This window comes from Castor canadensis, chromosome 2 (genome assembly GCF_047511655.1).
Source record: "Castor canadensis chromosome 2, mCasCan1.hap1v2, whole genome shotgun sequence".
NCBI lineage: Eukaryota > Metazoa > Chordata > Mammalia > Rodentia > Castoridae > Castor > Castor canadensis.
The window spans coordinates 123,164,677-123,185,167 of NC_133387.1; positions in this window are offsets into that span (position 1 = coordinate 123,164,677).

Below are 20,491 nucleotides of genomic sequence, written 5' to 3' on the forward strand. Positions count from 1 at the left end.
TGTTGGGAGCCATGAGCCACAATCTGACATGGTCATTGCAGCTTAGCAGGATCCTGACAAGGTCAGAGACTGCAAGTGCATCATGTCTCTTACTGACCTTTTGAGGGGACATGGAGTGGCTCCCTTTGTCTGGAGAAAAGAAACATTAACCTGAAGGTATTTGTTTATGAAAGGTTAGGAATAGGTGACATGACCTTGGCAACCAGGCCCAGGTTTTGTGTATGTGAAACCAGGTGAAACTCAGTGAAAACAGGAGGGCCCAGGTTTCATTTATGAAACCTAGGTGATTGGAGTAAGAACATTATTTTTAAGGTAGAGGGCATTGTTTCCCAGGTATAGAAGTTCTTCTTGCATTGTGTAACTTCCTGCTTTGTACTGCTTATAAGCCTGATGCAAAAATTAAAAATTTGCCAGTTTGGTCATCAGTCTTCTGGTCCTCTCAATTTGTGTCTGTTCACTCCTTTCCTGAGTCCTTTTGGGTTAAGAACCTATGTGATCCTGGCAGTTCCCCCCTCTGTTTTGACTCTCATGGAATATAAAAAATATTATTGGTTAACAAATTCCTGAATGGTCAAATATCAAAGCATGTTGTTTAAAAACCCGTATGTCCAGCTGGTTCTTGTTAAGACTTTAAACCCAGCCACCATATTATGGGTTAATTTAGGCCCACCAGAGCATGACTGTGTAGAGACTATGGATGAGGTGTTCTCCAGCTGGCCAGGCTTGGCCAACCAGCCCATTAGTCATCTAATATTAAATATTTCACAGATGGCAGTAACTTTGTCCAAAAAGACACATTTTGCCAGATATGCAGTAGTGACTCTGGATGCTGTCATTAAAAACATGACAACTGGGACTTCTAATTTAAGAGAAAAAGTGTCAAATATGGACAAAAAATTCTAAAATTATTAAAAGCTGTATGGGCCCCTAAGTGAATAGCAGTCATCCACCACTGAGGGCACCAGAAGAGAGAGATAACAGCTGTTTGGGAAAATCAAAAGGCTGTTCAGAAAGCCAAGCAAGCAGCCCTCAAAGAAGGACAAACCTCAGCCTCACTGGGAGCTCTTTTTCCTGTGTCCCTTATCTAAATGGGACCCATGTTATACTTCCCAAGAACAGGTTTAGTTTCAGACTGAAGGAGGAAATTTTCTACAGGATGGATGATGGAAGTTTTCTGATGGCCACATTGCCATACCTGAGTCACTAGCTCCCATATTTGTCAAGCAGTTCCATGAAGAAATTCACTCAGGGAAAATAGCTCTCAAGACCACCTTGGCCCAGCATTTTTATGTCCCCAAGCTCTCCAACATAAATAAGACAGTATGTGAAAGGTACACTCTATGTGCCAGAAACAATCCATGATATTTGCTGGTATCTGTCTACATCTTGTTAGGATAGATAAAAGCCTTTCCCATTCAGACTGAGAAAGTCCAAGAAGTGGCCAAGTGCCTGTTAAAGAAAATCATCCCTCAATTCAGAATACTTACGTCTATTGTGTCAGACAATGGGCCAGCCTTGGTGACTGAGGTGGTACAGTTGATAGCTAAGAGATTAAAAAGAACTTTAAAGCTACACATGGCCTATCACCATCAGAGTTCAGAGAAAATAAAATGTATAAATAGGACTCTAAAACTACAATAGGAAAAACTATGCCAAGAGACCCACCTACTATGGAATCAGTTGCTGCTCATAGCCTTGCTCAGGATTAGCTCTAGCCCCACCATACAGACAGGTCTTTCCACTCTTAAAATTCTTTTTGTGAATCCACCCCCTTTAGTCAAGGGCCTGCCAGGGGACCTTAAAAAAATGGTGGCACCACCCTGATAAAGCAGATACAGGTCCTCTGTTGACTCTCTCAAAAATCAATGGTTGGGAAAGAGAGAGACTCCCTGTTAGTCTGACAAGTCCCACCCACCCTTATAAAGCAGGGGATGCTGTTTGGATAAAATAATGTAATGTTCAACTGCAAATGCCCCACTGCAGGGGCCATTTGGCTGTTGTTTTGTCCACACTCTGCACAGTTAAAGTAACAGAGATTGTTCTCTGGAACCACCATAGCTGAGAGAAGCCAACTTCCCTCAAATGGGAGTGCATCCCTGACCTGGCCTCACCATACAAAAACACTCTTCCCTGACAGGACCCTGCTTTCCAAGAGACATTAGGAGACCATGGAAGACAAGACATCAGCCTGCTCTAGTCACTCCAAAAGCTGACTAGTCTATGCATGAAGCTTGATGAGTCACCCATCTCATTTTTGAGGATGAGTCAGTTCTGTGTATTCTTCTTGCTAATCTTAATCAGCTCTCTACCTGGAGACTCCCAGGCTTTGGTTTGTGACTCATGTATGTGCACTACCTGACCAGGGAGTGCTGTTACCAAAATTCTGGTTTTCCATACTTATTATTCCTGTGCAGGCACCATTGTTGGGCCATGTACCCACAGCCATACCACCTACTCAGTGTGCTTTCATAATGGTCAGCATATCTGTTTTAACTCCATCTGTCACCCTCAGGAGCAGTGGTTAGAGGTACAGTCCCAACAAACCTGTGCTCATAATAGCTAAAAACCTGGCCCTAGGGCGACTGTGGAGGGCTAGCCTGAAAAGGGAACTACAGGTTAAATTACAAGTATATATGCCCAAGAGATGACAGTGAGACATCAGTTGTGTGTACTATGAACAACTGTACTGGCCTTATTGGGGTTATAAGAGGTGGGCAACTCAGCTTAAAGGGGAGGTCCATACTTCATATGGAATTGCCGCTCTTTTACAAAAAAGGGAAGCAACCCCTGACTGCACTCTTAGTGCTTTTATCCCTGTAAATTTCACTATTTTCAACCTCAATAAAACAGGTGGGAAGTTGGGGAAAAGTTTGACATTTTAATCTATAAAAAGGAAACAGACCCTGGTACTTTGCTGCATTTTCAATTGACCAATATCATTCATGAGTACTCCTCATACCAGGTCTTTCACTCCGTTTACAAGGAGACACAAAGTGAGTTTCCCATCTCAACCAAAAACCTGTTCCTATCACTAGCTGAGTGCATAGCACAAACTCTGAATGTAACTTTGTATTATGTTTGTGGAGGAAAAAATTGAGAGACCATTGGCAATGGGAGGCAAAAGAGCTAAACCCAGAAGAGCCCTTTAATGAAACCACTCCTCCAGTCATGGGGTGAGCACCTGGCTCCTAAAAACCTTTATTATTAGGAATTGCTGTATCTCCAGTCCAAAAGGCCAATTCTCCACCCCGGGGAGGGGGGGCAGTGGGACTTGATCTGCTTGTGGCAAAAGTTTTACAATAACGCTACTCAGGAGACTCAGTGGTAGGGGGCTCCCAATCACACAGAGCCCCAACCCCACCCACTGGCTAACTTCCCTACAATAGCCTGTAATAATCTCAATCTGAGTTGCTGCTGTTTACAGATTAATGACAAGATAAAAAAAAAAAGCTTGCCCATGTCCCTGTGTGGACCTGGAAGGGATGGATCCCCAAAGATGTATGCAGGGGCAAGTTCTCCACTTTAGGTGGGCTCAAGACCTTAATAGGGACAACGTTCCTTATCTCAAGACCATGTCTGATATTACACTGCCTAATCCCCCTGGTACTGCCATCTTTATCAAGATGATGCCCTTTGACCCAGAAGTGGGTCCAAGCATCAAAGGGGGTAATGTGGCAGGAAGGCAGGGAGGGGAAAAGAGTTTAATGAGTGCTACCATGAAACAAAGAAAAACCTGAGTTGGGCAATGTTACCTGGAGACCAAAGGAGGGTCATCTCACCCCAGAGGTTAGAGTGGCTGTTAGGGTACAAATGTTAGGGTACCTTTGAGGCTTGCAGCCCACTCAGCCTGAAACTGGCCGTGGCTAACATGACCCAAGCCACTACTTACTGGAACTAAGGGAGGTGGGACGGTTTCTGGGAACAGGGACTGTTTCTGGTTAATCTTGCTAAAACAGTATGTGAGTCAATGAGTTAAGACACCTGGTGTTTACCAAATTCCTGATAAATAATCTTCAAGTAATCTTGCCCCACCACCAAGATGTGGGTGATATCAGAAATATGTGACCCCAGGGACCATAAAAATTGCTGTGTGATCGTGACTAATGTCTAAAAAATATAAAAGCAGCCTGAACTTTGTATTCAGGGTCTGTGTTGAAACCCACTGAGTTGGGCGAATACCCGGACTCCAGCTGGCTGGAAATAAACCTCGCTTTGTGGCTTACATTATCGTGAGTGTCTTTTGTTCCTCTGAGGGGTGGTCAACCTCGGACCCCAACATCTGGAGGTCCCACCGAGATCTCAGCCCCTCCCTGAGAGGAACAAACAGCCTCCGATATCAAGGTTTAGTTGAGAAAGACCACAGAAGGAGGATTGGCCACCTCCGTTTGGAGGGACTTAGAGTCCCCGTCTGAATTTGGTTGAGAATTCTCATTGAGTGGAAGGAAGGGGTTACAGCCCTGGAGGCTTCACTACTGGAAGTCGTGGGAGACACCCCCGATGGTCAGGAACCACGCCGGCATCCTCAATGGACGCCGTTTGGGCGGTCTTTGCATAAGGATCCTAAATCTGGTGTGAATGGAATTACGCCTGTGAGAGTAATCTGGTTGACCACCCAGTACTTGTGTATGTTGGAGAGTCCTGTGCGAATTTGTTTGTCTGCTGGAATTGTCTCTTTTGTTCTTTGCTGTCTCCTCTGTCCCTCTCTCCTGATCATCATGGGACAGGCTCAGGTAACTCCTAAGACCCTTCTTCTGAGTCATTTTTCAGATATCCACACTAAGGGACACAATTATGGCATGAAAATTAAGAAAGGTAAGTTTGACACCCTTTGCTCAGCAGAATGGCCAACCTTTAATGTAGGCTGGCCTCCTCAAGGTACCTTCTCCTTGAACATGATTAAGAAGGTCCGAGATGTCATTAATAGACCCGGTCTTCATGGCCACCCTGATCAATATCCCTATGTCCTTATGTGGCAGACTTTAGTAGAAGACCCCCCTTCCTGGCTGCGGCCATTTATCCATGGAGCACCTACAGAGCAGCCTGCAATATTGGCCATGTCAGGGAACACCCCCTCTCCCATTAATTCCCCTAAAAAGCCTATTCTGCAGGAAGACCCAACTCTCCATCCATCCTTGATAGACTTAGATTGTGAAGTAAATCCCCCGCCATATGCCACTGCTGCGCCACTCCAGCCAGAGGTAGATGGCTCCTCTGAGCCTCCCCACTTGTCAGCCACCCCGTCTGCACCCCCTGCCCCAGTCTCCGGACTGGCAAGGGGACTCAGGCCCCATAGGCAGTGAGAAGAAACCCCAGAAGAGGAGCCTTTCTCCACTTCCACCAGGCCCCCCATCCTCTCGGTGCGGGCCCTGGGTGGTGCTGGTCCTGATGGGGGACACACCTATCAGTATTGGCCTTTTTCAAGTAGTGACCTGTACAACTGGAAAGCCCAGAATCCTCCTTTTTCTGAGGACCCTAGAGGCCTGACTGATCTGTTCGAGTCCATTTTGCATACTCACAGTCCCACATGGGATGACTGTCAGCAGCTCCTTAAGACTCTATTCACCACCGAGGAACAGGAGCGGATTCTCACTGAAGCCAGAATGAATGTCCCCGGTGACAATGGGCGACTGACCACCCTGCCAAACTGGATTGATGATTGTTTTCGTTTAAACAGACCTGACTGGGACTATGGGGACACAGAAGGTAGGGAGCATCTCCGGGTCTACTGCCAGACTCTTATGGTAGGCTTCTGGGTGGCAGCCCACCACCTTACCAATTTGGCTAAGGTAAAGGCAATAATGCAGGGGGAAAATGAAAGCCCGGCCACGTTCCTTGAGAGTCTTTATGATGCATACAGACAGTATACCCCCCTAGACCCACTAGCGGAGGTGAATCAGTCAGCTGTGATAATGTCCTTCATAAATCAGGCTGCCCCTGATATTAGGCAGAAACTATATAAGCAGGAAGGGCTTGGGGAGATGACTACCTGGGATCTGATGAAAGTAGCTGAAAGGGTTTTTAACACCCGAGAAACCCCAGAAGAATGAGAGGATAGAATCAGGAAGGAGAATCAGGAACTACAAGAAAGGATTCAGAAGGAGGACAGGGAACACCAGAGTAAGGAAAACAAGAAACAGCAAAAAGAGATGGCTAAGATATTGCTAGCAGGAGTCCAGGGTCTGGCTGGACCAAGTTCTGGATGGACCGGCCCCACACGTCCCCGAAGAGATCGACCCAGGCTAGACCAGGGACAATGTGCCTATTGTAAGGAATATGGACACTGGAAGAAGGAATGTCCCAAACTCCAGGGTCACCCGGGACCAAATAGCAGGCCCAATAATGATGCCCGAGTCATTATTGTCTAGAATGGACAGTGACTAGAGGGCACGGGACTCGGACCCCCTCCCCGAGTCTCCATATATGTGGAGGGGAAGCCAGTGAGATGCATGGTGGATACAGGGGCCCATATTCAGTCCTTAATAAACCTACTGAGCCACTGTCCCAGAAAATTAGCCTTATGCAGGGAGCCACTGGATCCAAGGCACATCAATAGACTAGCAAATGTCAGATGTATTTGGGCTGACATCGGGTGATCCATTCCTTTCTGGTCATTCCTGAGTGCCCTGCCCCTCTTCTGGGATGTGATCTGCTAACTAAGGTGAGGGCTCACATTTGCTTTGAGCCGGATGGTATCAAAGTGACAGATGGACAAGGAGAGCCCCTCCAAGTCTTGACCATGTCTCTCGAGGATGAACATCGCTTGTTCTCCTTGTGGGACCCTCCCCCAAAACCTATTGAGTGGTCCCCTGAAATGGCTTATTGGATTCAAACCTACCCCCAGGCTTGGGCAGAAATAGCAGGTGTGGGGCTGGCAGAACATTGAGCCCTGGTAATAGTAGAGATCAAGGCTTCGGCTCAGCCCATCCGAGTCCATCAGTATCCCATGTCTTCCGAGGCACGGAGGGGGATTGCCCCTCATATAAACCATCTCCTGGAGGCTGGAATATTACGGCCCTGCTGTTCTGCTTGGAGCACTCCACTTCTCCCCATTAAGAAACCCTGGGGAAAAGACTATAGGCCAGTCCAAGATTTAAGGGAAGTAAACAAGAGGGTTGAGGACATCCACCCCACAGTCCCCAACCCCTATACCTTGCTGAGCCATTTGCCCCCCTCCCATGTTTGGTATACCACTTTGGACTTGAAAGATGCTTTTTTTAGCATAGCCCTGGCACCCAATAGTCAACACATTTTTGCCTTCGAATGGCATGATGAAAATATGGGAACCCCCGGACAGCTAGCATGGACTAGACTTCCACAAGGTTTCAAAAACTCCCCTACTCTGTTCAATGAGGCTCTTAATCAGGATCTGGACTCATATCGCCGGAGCCACAGTTCCATCACACTTTTGCAGTATGTAGATGTCTTGCTTCTGGTAGCTGCATCTGAAGCTGAGTGCTGGCAAGCCACTGGAGACCTGCTCCAGGAGCTGGGGAAGTTGGGCTATCGGGCCAGTGCAAAGAAGGCTCAAATTTGTAGACAGTCACCTACCTGGGGTATGAAATAAAAGAGGGAACCAGATGGTTAATGAATGCTATGAAAGAAACTATTCTCAGACTCCCCGTCCCCACCTCAGCTCGTGAAGTCCGTGCGTTCCTGGGGATGGCGGGCTACTGCCAGCTATGGATATTGGGGTATGCTGAACTGGCAAAACCCTTATACGAGGCAACTAATGACAAGGCCCCTTGGGCCTGGGGGCCAGATCAACAAAAGGCCTTTGAGGAGCTCAAGACTGCCCTCTTGAGAGCCCCAGCCCTGGCACTGCCAGACCCTCTAAAGCCCTTCACCCTCTTTGTAGATGAAAGAAGGGGGATAGCAAAAGGGGTACTAATGCAGCGCCTAGGGCCCTGGAAGTGGCCAGTTGCTTATCTATCCAAAAGATTAGACCCAGTTGCAGCGGGCTGGCCCCCATGCCTGTGGATCATAGTGGCAGTTGCCCTAATGGTAAAGGACGCAGATAAGCTCACTTTTGGGCAACATCTGAAGGTGGTAACCCCCCCCCATGCAGTAGAGGGGGTCCTAAAGCACCCTCCAGGTAGATGGATGACCAACGTCCCAATAACTCATTACCAAGGGCTCTTGCTGGATGCTCCCCAAATCCTCTTCTCTGACCCAGTTTCTCTAAATCTGGCCATCTTGCTGCCAAGTCTGGACCAGAAAGCCCCTCTACATGACTGTCAGGAGATTATAGCTGAAATCACCCAAGTGCTCCACGATCTCCAGGACTCAACCCTACCCAACAGTGAGCTGGTATGGTATACAGATGGGAGTAGTTTCATCTCGGATGGGGTGCATAAGGCGGGCGCAGCCGTGGTGGACCAAGGTGGGAACATAATTTGGAGTGCCCCGCTGCCCCCGGGGACCTCAGCCCAGAAGGCCGAACTGGTCGTGCTGGCAGAGGCACTCGAGCGGGCTGAGGGAAAACGAATGACTGTTTATACCGACAGCTGTTATGCTTTCGGCACTGTCCATGTACATGGCGCCACCTACTGGGAAAGGGGTTTCATTATAGTGGAAGGAAAGGAGCTACATAACCTCCCAGAGATCCAGAGACTACTAACTGTGGTGCAGAAGTCCCAAGCTGTGGTGGTAGTACATGTTCCTGGTCACCAATCTGCCCAGACTCCAGAAGCTACGGGGAACCGGCATGCAGACAAAGCAGCCAGAAATGCTGCTTTGGCCTCCACGACCCTAGCACTGACTTTACCCGTGCCCGAGCTTCCACGCTTGCCACCGAGACCTGAGTACACCCTGGAAGACAAACAGTGGATCCAAGATCACCGATGCCCAGAGCCCAGTCAGCAAGGCTGGTATTGTGATATTGAAGGGTGGCTGATCCTTCCTGAAAAGTTAGGACTGTTTCTCCTCTCCAATTTACATCAAGCCAACCATTTAGGCAAGAAGAAACTACTTGCCCTCCTCTAGTCGGCCCGCCTCCGATTCCCACATCAAACAGCCCAGATTCAAAAGATTGTGGACCAATGTACCGGGTGCCAGGCTATGAAACCCAGCAAAAGGGGACTCCTACATACAGGTACACGGGTACGGGGGAGGGTGCCAGGACTGAGCTGGGAAGTGAATTTCACTGAGGTGAAGCTGGGAAGATATGGGGATAGGTATTTGTTCATTCTGATAGTCACCTTCTCAGGCTGGGTGGAGGCTTTTCCTACAAAACGAGAGACTGCTCAGGTTGGAGCTAAGGTTTTGCTGGAGGAAATCATACCCAGATATGGCATCCCCGAAACTCTAGGCTCTGATAACTGTCCGGCTTTCATCAGTAACGTCCTACAAGGGCTGGCCCAGGCAGTGGGGACTAATTGGAAACTGCATTGTGAATATAACCCCCAGAGCTCAGGGCAGGTAGAAAGAATGAATCAGACCCTGAAGGAGACCTTATCTAAATTAGCCATCGAGACTGGCGGAGACTGGGTGGACCTCCTACCCTATGCCATCTTCCAGGTTTGAAATTCACCATATGTACATGGATTGACACCTTTTGAAATTCTATACGGGGCTCTGTGCCCCATTATTGTCCAAACCCTACCAGACCAAGACCCCAGTACAGCCCCAAATTACTTGGCCAGCTTAAAAGCCCTACAGGAGGTCCAACGTGAAGTCTGGCCCATAGTGCGCGCCTTGTATGAGACAAAGGATACATCAAACCTGGAACATGGCATCGTCCCAGGGGATTGGGTATGGGTAAAGAGGCACAGAGCCCGCACTCTGGAAGAAAGATGGAAAGGCCCTTACCTGGTCATTCTGGTTACCCCCACTGCTCTTAAGGTTGACGGCATCAGGCCTTGGGTCCATCACTCCCATGTGCATCAAGCCAATCATCAGGAACAGAAAGAGGCTAGAGAGCGGACCGTGCGGCGGCACCCAGATAACCCATTGAAGCTGAAGCTTTTGCGACCCCGGGAACATGCAGAGCCTTCAGGAGCAGCCACGGATGGGTTGGCTGGTCGCTCTGATCTTGCTCAATGCCCAGAGCAGGAGCCTCACAGAAACCAACCCTCACCAGCCCTATAAGCAAACCTGGATACTCACCGATGGGGAGACTCATATCACCCTTAACGAGACTACTCGCACTGCCCCCATAGGAACTTGGTGGCCAGAACTTCAATTCTGCTTCAGAGACATCAATCCTGCCTACAAGTCTACTGCCCTGGAGTCAGCCCGATGTTATGGTTTTTATGCTTGCCCCAGCCACAAAAAGAACAAGGACTGTGGAGGGATACAATACTCCTTCTGTAAGTTATGGGCATGTGTCACATCCAACGATGGTGAATGGAAGTGGGGGATATCAAAACCGGACCTAGTCAAATTTGCCTTTGCAAACGGGGTACCCTGTGGGCACAAAATTCCATCACCCACCCATGAATGCCAGCCCACAGATACAGATAGAATCAAGGTCACCTTCACTGACAGTGGCAAAGAGGACACCCTCGGATGGATACAAGGCAAGGTATGGGGACTTGTGTTTTATAAATATGGTGGACATTCTGGCTCAATCGTAGTAATCAGATTAAAAGTTGAGCCCATGGGGCCACCATCCAAAATGGTAGGCCCCAACAAAGTACTTATGCTGCCCTATGTACAGCCACCTCTCCAACCTCACACAACCCCAGTCCCTACCCATCCTCACACAATGGCTAGTATTAAAACTCCAGGACCATTAGGCACCGGCCCTCCCTTGGTGAAGCCCAGTCTCATGACCAGGTCCACAGACCCCCTCTGGAATCTGGAAAATGCTGCATTCCTAACATTGAACCACACCAACCCTAATATGACTACCTCCTGCTGGCTGTGCTATGATGTGAGGCCCCCATTCTATGAGGCAATAGGGCTAAATGTCACCTATGATATCTCGGCTAGTGAAATCCACACTCAATGTTCTTGGGGAAACCATAAGAGAGGTCTGACCATACAACAAGTGAGCAGCCAAAGAACCTGCTTAGGGAAGGTGCCAGTGGGAAAACAGGACCTATGTGCTGTTGAAGAAAACAACCCCACCTGGGGCGATGGTATTAAGTGGGTAATTCCAAAAGGCAATGGATGGTGGATATGCTCACAGTCCAGGCTCACCCCTTGCCTATCAACTAATGTGTTTAATGGCTCTAAAGAATTCTGTGTCCTAGTAGCTGTGCTGCCCCGCATCATCTATCATTCTGAGGAGAGCCTATATTCATACTGGAATACAGGAACAGGTGAGAGAAAGAAGAGAGAGCCTATTTCTGCATTAACCATTGCTACCCTACTTAGCCTGGGGGTGGCTGGGGCAGGAACTGGCATAGCCTCCCTGGCTACTCAACATAAAGGGATGTCCTCGCTGCGCGGGGCCATAGACGAGGATATAGAGAGGATAGAAGCCTCCATTAGTCACCTAGAAAAATCCCTTACCTCCCTTTCTGAGGTAGTGCTTCAGAACCGATGGGGCCTAGACTTATTGTTCCTTCAGCAGGGGGGAATATGTGCCACCTTAGGGGAGGAATGTTTTTATACTGACCATTCAGGGGTAGTTAGGGAGTCTATGTCTAAAGTGAGGGAAGGAGTGGCAAAAAGGAAACGGGAAAGGGAAGCCCAAGAAAATTGGTTTGAAGCTTGGTTCAATAGGTCCCCCTTGTTCACTACCTTTGTCTCTACCCTGGTGGGCCCTCTGGTCATACTACTGCTTATCTTAACCTTTGGTCCTTGTATTCTCAATAAGCTAGTGACCTTCATGAAAGATCGAATTAGTACAGTCCAACTAATGGTCCTGAGGCAGCTATACAAACAGTTACCTAGCCCTGAGGATGTTTAAGCTCGTCGCCCAGATGAGCATGATTCCTCATTATGAACAACTAAAGGGGGGAATGTTAGGGTACAAATGTTAGGGTACCTTTGAGGCTTGCAGCCCACTCAGCCTGAAACTGGCCGTGGCTAACATGACCCAAGCCACTACTTACTGGAACTAAGGGAGGTGGGACGGTTTCTGGGAACAGGGACTGTTTCTGGTTAATCTTGCTAAAACAGTATGTGAGTCAATGAGTTAAGACACCTGGTGTTTACCAAATTCCTGATAAATAATCTTCAAGTAATCTTGCCCCACCACCAAGATGTGGGTGATATCAGAAATATGTGACCCCAGGGACCATAAAAATTGCTGTGTGATCGTGACTAATGTCTAAAAAATATAAAAGCAGCCTGAACTTTGTATTCAGGGTCTGTATTGAAACCCACTGCGTTGGGCGGATACCCGGACCCCAGCTGGCTGGAAATAAACCTCACTTTGTGGCTTACATTATCGTGAGTGTCTTTTGTTCCTCTGAGGGGTGGTTAACCTTGGACCTCAACATGGCCAATGAAATAACATGTGATTATGTATGGACAAGCTGCACCACCCCCCATTTCTTTAACCTGCTCTAAATGGTATATAAGGGAAGCTCTTTTGTTCTCAGGGTTTAGCCTTTCGATGCAGGTCTGCTGAGTTGCTGCTGGCTTGCTTAATAAACTTGTTTCTCAAAAGCTTTGGTGCCCTCAGTCTCTGTCTGAGCCCTCCTGCAACAGGAGGTTAGCCAAGGAAATTCTGTTCCCAGTGGCTCCGAACCTCCCCACTTTTTTTTAAGTATTGGAGTTTGTGCTTTTTTTTTTTCATTTCCTCTTAATAACCAGCTAATTCACCAAGAGGAATCCCAGAGGCTCTCCATTTTGAAAAGCTAACTGAACAAAAGGAAGCCATGTTAGAACTGGTCCACCTCCCCCTCCAAGGTGACTTATTAAAAATTGTCCACATGGCCCTAATGAAAAACAGACATCTATCTTAAGCCATTCACTAGAACTTCCCACCTGGCCTAGAAGGAATGACCCACCCTTAAGTGATTATTTTGGGAGCTTCAGAGGGTCATTAAAGATTATCTCACCCAGTGACCTTCCTGGGCTTCTCCACCCACCTCATGAATATCCCCAGTTTGTAAGCAGCTGTGGGTTCCAACTCTCTTGTGGGGTCCCCCTCTTCATGAGTACTTCTCAATTAACCCTGTCCTGGCATTTGAGCCATCTATCCACCTATCAATTCTGTGCCTCTTTCATTTCTAACATATGGTACTGAAACTGGTGATGGTCACATAAGTTTGGCTCTCAGCTCTCCAGTCTTGTGACTTAGGGAGCAATAAACAAGTGGTGGCTCTTTCCAGGATCACTCTCAGATCATGACCAAAGGCTACAATGGTCCTCCCCTATCCACTGGAAAGATTTTATGAAATTAATTATTCATGTTTTCTGTTGATCTTGTCAAGTTTTTAAATATTTAAATAAACCTTCACCAAATCAGAGTTCATTTAAGATTTGCTCATATAAAGGTATTTCATATGACCTCCTTATAACTGCATTCTGTGTCAGGACCCATGCTTAATCATCAACTTCTCCCAAATGATGCTATCTTGTGCACTGGACTATTGGCTTTTTCCTACATCCAGGCTTGTCCCAAAATGCAGACCCATACACTAGATTCTCCATTTTCATCGTGTCTGACAGCATACTTCACAAGGCTAACTCTGGACTTTTCTCATTTTCTTATCAACTCCCTTGGGAACTGTTCTGTAAGTTTACATACCAATTTCAAGGTATCGATTTCCAAATTTGTGCCTCTAAGAGTGATGTAGACTTTCAAATGTACATCTTTATATTCACTTACTTTGTGAACAATTTTAAAAACAAGAACTGAAAGTCAACTTATGGCAAGATAAAAAAAATAATACAACTATTAATGGAACTCTACTTGATCAGCACACAGGAAGCCCCAGGTTCAATCCCCACCACAGCAAATTTAAACAAACTCCAACTAAGATTGTCTTCTCTGACATCCTTCCTAAATGATCACATTTCATGTTCCTGTTCTCACATTGATTATATATTCCTCATAATTCTTATTTGACTACTTAAAATACATTGTTTTCTTATTTTTCTCCCAGCAGATGGTAAATTGATGAAATATGCATTATTTTGATAATTTTTCTCATCAATACAACTATAAAATTGCCAACACTTCAAAATCAGCTCCAGTAGTATTTGTGGAAGCATAAATAATTTATGAATAAATGTCAGACAATACAAGTTCATGAGAAGCCAGGCATGATGGTAGGCTCCATCACTAAGGAGGCAGAAGGAGGAAGATCAAGACTATAAGGCTAGCCAGAGTACATATCAAGAGTCTGTCTAAAAAAAATTATAAACCTGGTGCCAGAGGCAAACACATGTAATTCTACCTAAGTGGGAGGGTGATATCAGGAAGATATTGGTTTGAAGTTAGCCCCACACAAATATTTCACAGGACCCAATCTCCAAAATATCCACAGCCAAATGAACTGGAGGTGTGGCTCAAGTGGAAGAGCTCCTGCTTTGCCCATGCCTGCCTGATTTGGAAACTCAACACCCTGAAGTCAAACCCCAGTCAAACAAAAACATTTTTAATCAATTAAAAGTAAATGAAATTTTAAAAATCCATGAAGATGGAGAATGAGGCAACTGAGAAAGTAAACAGCAAAGAAAACATCTCAGAAGAATAGGGTTAGATTTGGGATAAAGGTAACAATAAATGTGGGAGAGCCCTGCTTGCACACTGTAATGCACAGGTTTGATGTGCGCAAGCCCACTGCCCTCAGGTCTGCAAGCTGGAAGATACCCTGGTGAAGTCCGCATAACATGACTAACATCTGTTAGGCTCCCCACTCATAACCTCACTACTCAGTAGGCACTGAATTATTTAGTGGGCTCTGGTTTTGGGTTTCTCCCATCCATAGCTCTGGTCCTTGCTTCAGTTAGAATATCAGCTCAGGTTTGGTGATGCATTGCCCTGTTCATGCAAACCAATGTAAGATTTTGTCAAATGATTGGTTAAGTCAAGATTCGCCCCCCCCCCCACCGCCCAGTATCCCTTTCCAAAATGAAGGACATGTTCTGTGTCTGTGCTACCAGGAAGGGAGCTGCTAAACACTGTGGTTATCAAACACTTGAACCAGGACTAGTGTCACCAAGGAGCTACATTTAAAATTTTACTGAATTTCTTTTTCTTTTATTGGTGCATTAGCACATTTTAGTTGTACCAGAATCATTGTGACATTTACAAAGTGATTATACCTGACTCCTCATAATCCTCTATCCTCCCTACCCCTATCCTTAGAACACTTTCAGTAGGTCTCATTAATCCATTTTCATACATGAATACATAATACTGCTGAGGCAGGCTAAATTATGGGCTCATAAAAAATATTACATCTTAGATTAACTATGCTTTGGCTCAGACACCACCCTTACCTGGCTGGGAACCGCCCATGCTCCTCCCTGATTATTGGTTATTGACTTTGAATCTCTTTGCTTTCCCTTTCCCATAAGTTATTGTATGGTTTAAAAGCTTCCGAAGAGCAGAAACACACTCTCTCTGCTGACACACTCCAGCTGCACCCCACCATGCTCCCTTTGCACTTCCCTTTCACTAACTTTCAATAAACCTCATTTACACATATGCATTCTGCTTGGATTCTTCTGCACCACATGGCCTGGAACAATAGGAATACCGCAGACACTCAGACTAGGTCTCCCCTCCCTACTATTCTCTCTTCTTTTTTTTCCCTCTCTCTCTCATTCCTCTCACTGGTGGTTTTAGAGGGTGAATGGAAGGTGCTTATTCCTCATCATCACTGCCCTTGTTTTGGAAGCATGGCCTGCCCAATGGCTGCTATGGTGGCAGGGGAGCTGCATGAACACAGGCACCCCAGGCCTGCCACTCTTGAACCAGTAGACAGAGGAGGGTCATGGTCATGGTCATGATGCAGAGATGGTCTCTTCAGCTTGATCCCCATGAAGCCATTACAGTCACATCAGTGCTCACAGGCTGGGCCAGGAAGTGACCCTGGGGTTTTTGCTTTTATTTGTGTGTGTGTGTGTGTGTGTGTCTTTGGTTGGGTGTTTTTTATTTTTTGGCAGTACTGGAGTTTGAACTCAGGGTATTGTGCTTACTAGGCAAGTGCTTAATCATTTCAGCCACAGTACTAGCCCTGAGGAGTGACTCTGTATTAGAGGGACCCTCTCAGTTGGGCTCAGTGGCACAAGCCTATAATCCAAGGTACTCAAGAGTTAGAGATCTGGAGGACCACAGTTCAAGACCAGACTCAGAAACTTCTCAAGAACTCATCTCAACCAATAAAAGCTTGATATCATTGTGCACACTAAGCCATGAGAGAAGTATAAATAGGAGAATTGTGGTCCAGGCTAGCCTGAGCATATAGTGAGACTCTAGTTCAAAAATAACTAAAACAAAAGGGCTAGGGGCATGGCTAAAGTGATAGAGAACATTTCTATTCAACCTTCACATACACAACAAAAGAGGAACTCTCTCTACTCACCTGGGATTCACAGCATCATAGTCCAACCTGGAACATTGTTATTTCCTAGAACTCATAAAATCCAGTGGGAGAGTTAGTCAAGGCAACTCCACTCACAATGGCTCCCATAATCCATTAAGTTCTGTGTTTTATCTTTTCATTTCCTCCAAATAACCAACTCATTCACATAGAGAAACCCCAGAGACTCTCTGTTCTGAAAAGGCAAACATTGAAAAAACCCCATGAGTTAAGGCAGAAAGGTATCTCACACTACTACCTATATATCCTGTGCACTCCCACTTCATACTTCCACCCCATTCTCTCTCTGTTTAGGTACAGAGAAAAGCGGCTAAGTGGATGGGTTAGGACAAGCTGTCATGACTGACTTCAAGTTTGGGTCCCTAAAGACATCCCAGTCTTCTGACATCAGAGTCTAGGCAGTTAGAAAGATGCAAAGCCATACCATGCCCCTGTAATAAATGCCAGACCCTGAAGGAGCCAAACCTGGGCTCAGAAGATGAGCCTACTTCAGGAAAGACAAGAGAAGACGGCAGGTGTAGCTCATGCTTGCTTAGAATGCACAAGGCTTGATCCCTAGAACTGCAAAAAATAAATATAAGTAAATAAATGAAAAAGAAAGATGGAAGAGTAGGCCTCATGCACTGGCACTTGAGAACTATACCCCTAGATTCTCTGAACTGTGCTAAATCTGGACAAAAAATGAACTTGGATGGGAAGACAATTAAAATGTGGTGAGACAAAGACCAAGAAGAGCACAGAAAGGCCCCAAATCCCCAAGTGGTGTGAAAGAGGGGGCTGGCCTCAGAGGCTAATAGGAGACAGAAGTGCCTGCCACAAACCATTGGCACCCAGGCAGGAGGAGGCACCAGTGGACAACAGCATGGAGGAAGCCTAGAGTTCAGGGTTTGGCTGCTGTGAGCTGAGCACTGAAATTCATGAACCAAGGATAGGAGAACCTGGATCAAGTTCAGCCTGGCTCCCTTCTATGGCCATTGCTCACAAGGCTGCACTCTGATGTAATTTTGCTGCTCTTAGAACTCTGATAGGTTTCTGGCCAAATAATTTTATTACTGTTCAAAAAAAAGAGAAAAGATTTTTCCTTTCCTAGGCTAATTCACCACATCTAAGGAATTGGAGTAGTTATAGGTCATGCTTACTTTGATACAAACTGCCCAACACCAGCCCTGCCAGGCACTGTACTTCAGCAAATCTACAGTAACATCAGTTAGAAGATGTCATTTTATATACAACTAAGAGAGTGAGCTTGGTGCCAGTCTCTCACTTCTGCCATCCTAGGTTCTCAGGAGGCAGAGATCAGGAGGATGGGTCCAAAGACAACCCCAGGCAAATAGACCAAGAGACCCTAACTTGGAAATGACCAACAGGACAAAGGGCTGATGGAGTGGCTCAAGTGATAGAGCAACAGCTTAGCAAACCTGAGCCCTGACTTCAAATCCTTGTTACCACCAAAAAAAAAAAAAAAAAAGAAAGAAAGAAAATGTGGTACACAATGGAGTGTGGAGTGTTATTCATCCTTAAAGAAGAATTAAATTACATCATTTGTAGGTACATCCATGGAATTGGAGGACATCATATTAAGTATAGTAAGCCAGGTTTAGAAAGATAATGGCCACATGCTTTCTCCCTTATATGGAGGATAGATCCAAATGATAAATGTTTACAAAAAAGCAAACATGATCATACACATATTTAAACATCTGTCATGTTTATATTAATGGAACAACTCTATGGAATTTGGGGAGGAGGCAAAGGAAAAGAGAATGATAGAGAAAGATTTCACATGAACATGCTTGATGGTATCCTGTGGTTGGGAAGGTGTTGAGTTTAATGGAAAATTTTAATATACAACAAGTAATACTTTAGTGATTTGAAAAATGATGAGAACATATGATCAAAGTGTATTAAGATTTCTTTTGTAAAAACATGTTGACAAATATTAAGTCATATTTGTATTTTGAACATTGTACACAAATATGAAACACAAGATATCCAATCTTAACACTGATCTCCCAAGTTCAGATTTAAATGCTGAATGTTTTGTATCTTATAGAACAAACTCTCAAAGTTCTGTCAGTGCTTATAGTATGTACTATTATTCCATACCAAAATCTTCAGGTTATATTAAAGGCTAGGAGGGGTGCAAATGCACATGAATAAGAGGACATCCCTCTACAGGATGCCTGGAGATGAGAAGTCAAGGCTCCACCTTAGGGAAAACATCAGACACTATTTCCCTGCACACATTTGCTCTGTACTCATAAATTTCTGTTTTGCATGAGTTTTATAATCAATTGATTTTCCTGAATGATGACCACAGGTTTTCCACCGTCTTGTTTTCTCCTTCTGCATGCTGTATCAGAGCAGTGGGAGTGAGGCAATAATGGGAATTATCCAAAAGTCTAAGAGAAAAATCATTTCAGAGACCTATCTAGGTCACCCCAACCATAGCTAATGATTAAAAGGGCTTCTGAATAGACAAGGCTCTTTGACACATGAATATTTGGGAGCATTAACCATCCACACTATATCACCAAATCCCTGCCTCCCAAGGGTCAGGTCCATCTCACAATGAAAAATGCATCCAGTCCACCTGCAACAATTCCCATAGTTTTAACAGTTCCAGAGTTGCTCAAAAGTCCAGAGATTCCTCTGAGAACCAAGGCAAACTCTTAGTAGTGAGACCCCAGAAAATCAAAAAAAAAGTTACACATTTAAAGGTATACTGGTTCAAGTGTAAGCCTATGCCTTCCAAATGGGAGAAACAGAAAAAAGTAAGAAGTCAGAGCAAAGCAAGACCAAAACCAAGCGTGGGCAACAATAAACCCTTTAGCATCAGGTCCAGCATCAGGGAACTGCCATAAGCAGGAATGGGGACATGCACAAACCTTTTGGATTATGATTCTACTTATAAGAAACAGAATTCATACACACATAGTAGCCATTACTAGGAGCTGATGGATAGGCAAATAAAGAGGTAGCATTTCATGGAAACAGTTTTATTTGGGTGATAAAAGAATCACAGGTGCTTCTCTTTGGGGTTTTGAAAAACTTCTCCCTGGCAGCAGAATATTCTGGGAACTCTGATGGTTGAAACCCATAAATATATTCCCCAGCACTTTATTTTATTTTATTTCCAAAATACTCTGCAGAGCTCTCTAGACAGGATCTCTCTACCTCTTGACTCTATAGGCTCTTCTAAGCCAATGTTTTAGTTGCTATTAATTCTCAGGAGATCATAAGATTTATTGATTGATTGAAATACAGTATGATGTAGAAGTTTATCAGAGTGTAGCACTTGACTATTTTCCACTGGAATGTGGAATTGCCTACTGTTTTAGGTTCACTTTATACATGGTAAGCCTGTGATATAAGGTGCACACATACATAGAATAGTCATAGCAGCCTGACAGGTAAAATCTTCTACCAATCTGTTACATATTTGTGCTAATCTCTAAAAGTGTTTTGTGTTTTAACACCAACTCAATGTGGAATATTATAGGTATTCTAGCATCTTATTTTAAATTTGTATTTCCATAAGATACACCTAACCATTCATTTCCTTTCTATGTGTAGTTACAATTGTATTTAAAGTCTGTACCTTGTGGTCAGCATTTGGGACATATCAGGGAGTGTGACCAGAGTATAGGCTGTCCCAAGTAAGCAGTGGTGGAGGTGGCAAAAGCATGACTTTGACATCTGTCCTGAGATTGAAATTGAAGCATCATCAGTTTTATCCAGAACACCCATTACAGCATTTGTAGTCTAGTCTCCCAGGAAAGGCCATGATATCTAAGTGAAGTGGGGCACTCCAAGAGGGTACACACTGAGAGCTAAGATCAATGCAGATCCAATCACAACTCAGGAAAGGGTTGTAGATGGGGGAAGGAAGTCAAAACAGGCCAAAAGTGAAATTATGGGTCAATATCAGTGTTCATGAAGAAAAAATATTCACTCTGTAACATACTAGAGAGAATGTAACTTTTAGATATTAAAAGAAAAAGAGGTCAGATATGGCAAATTCAGTCAAGGCAGGA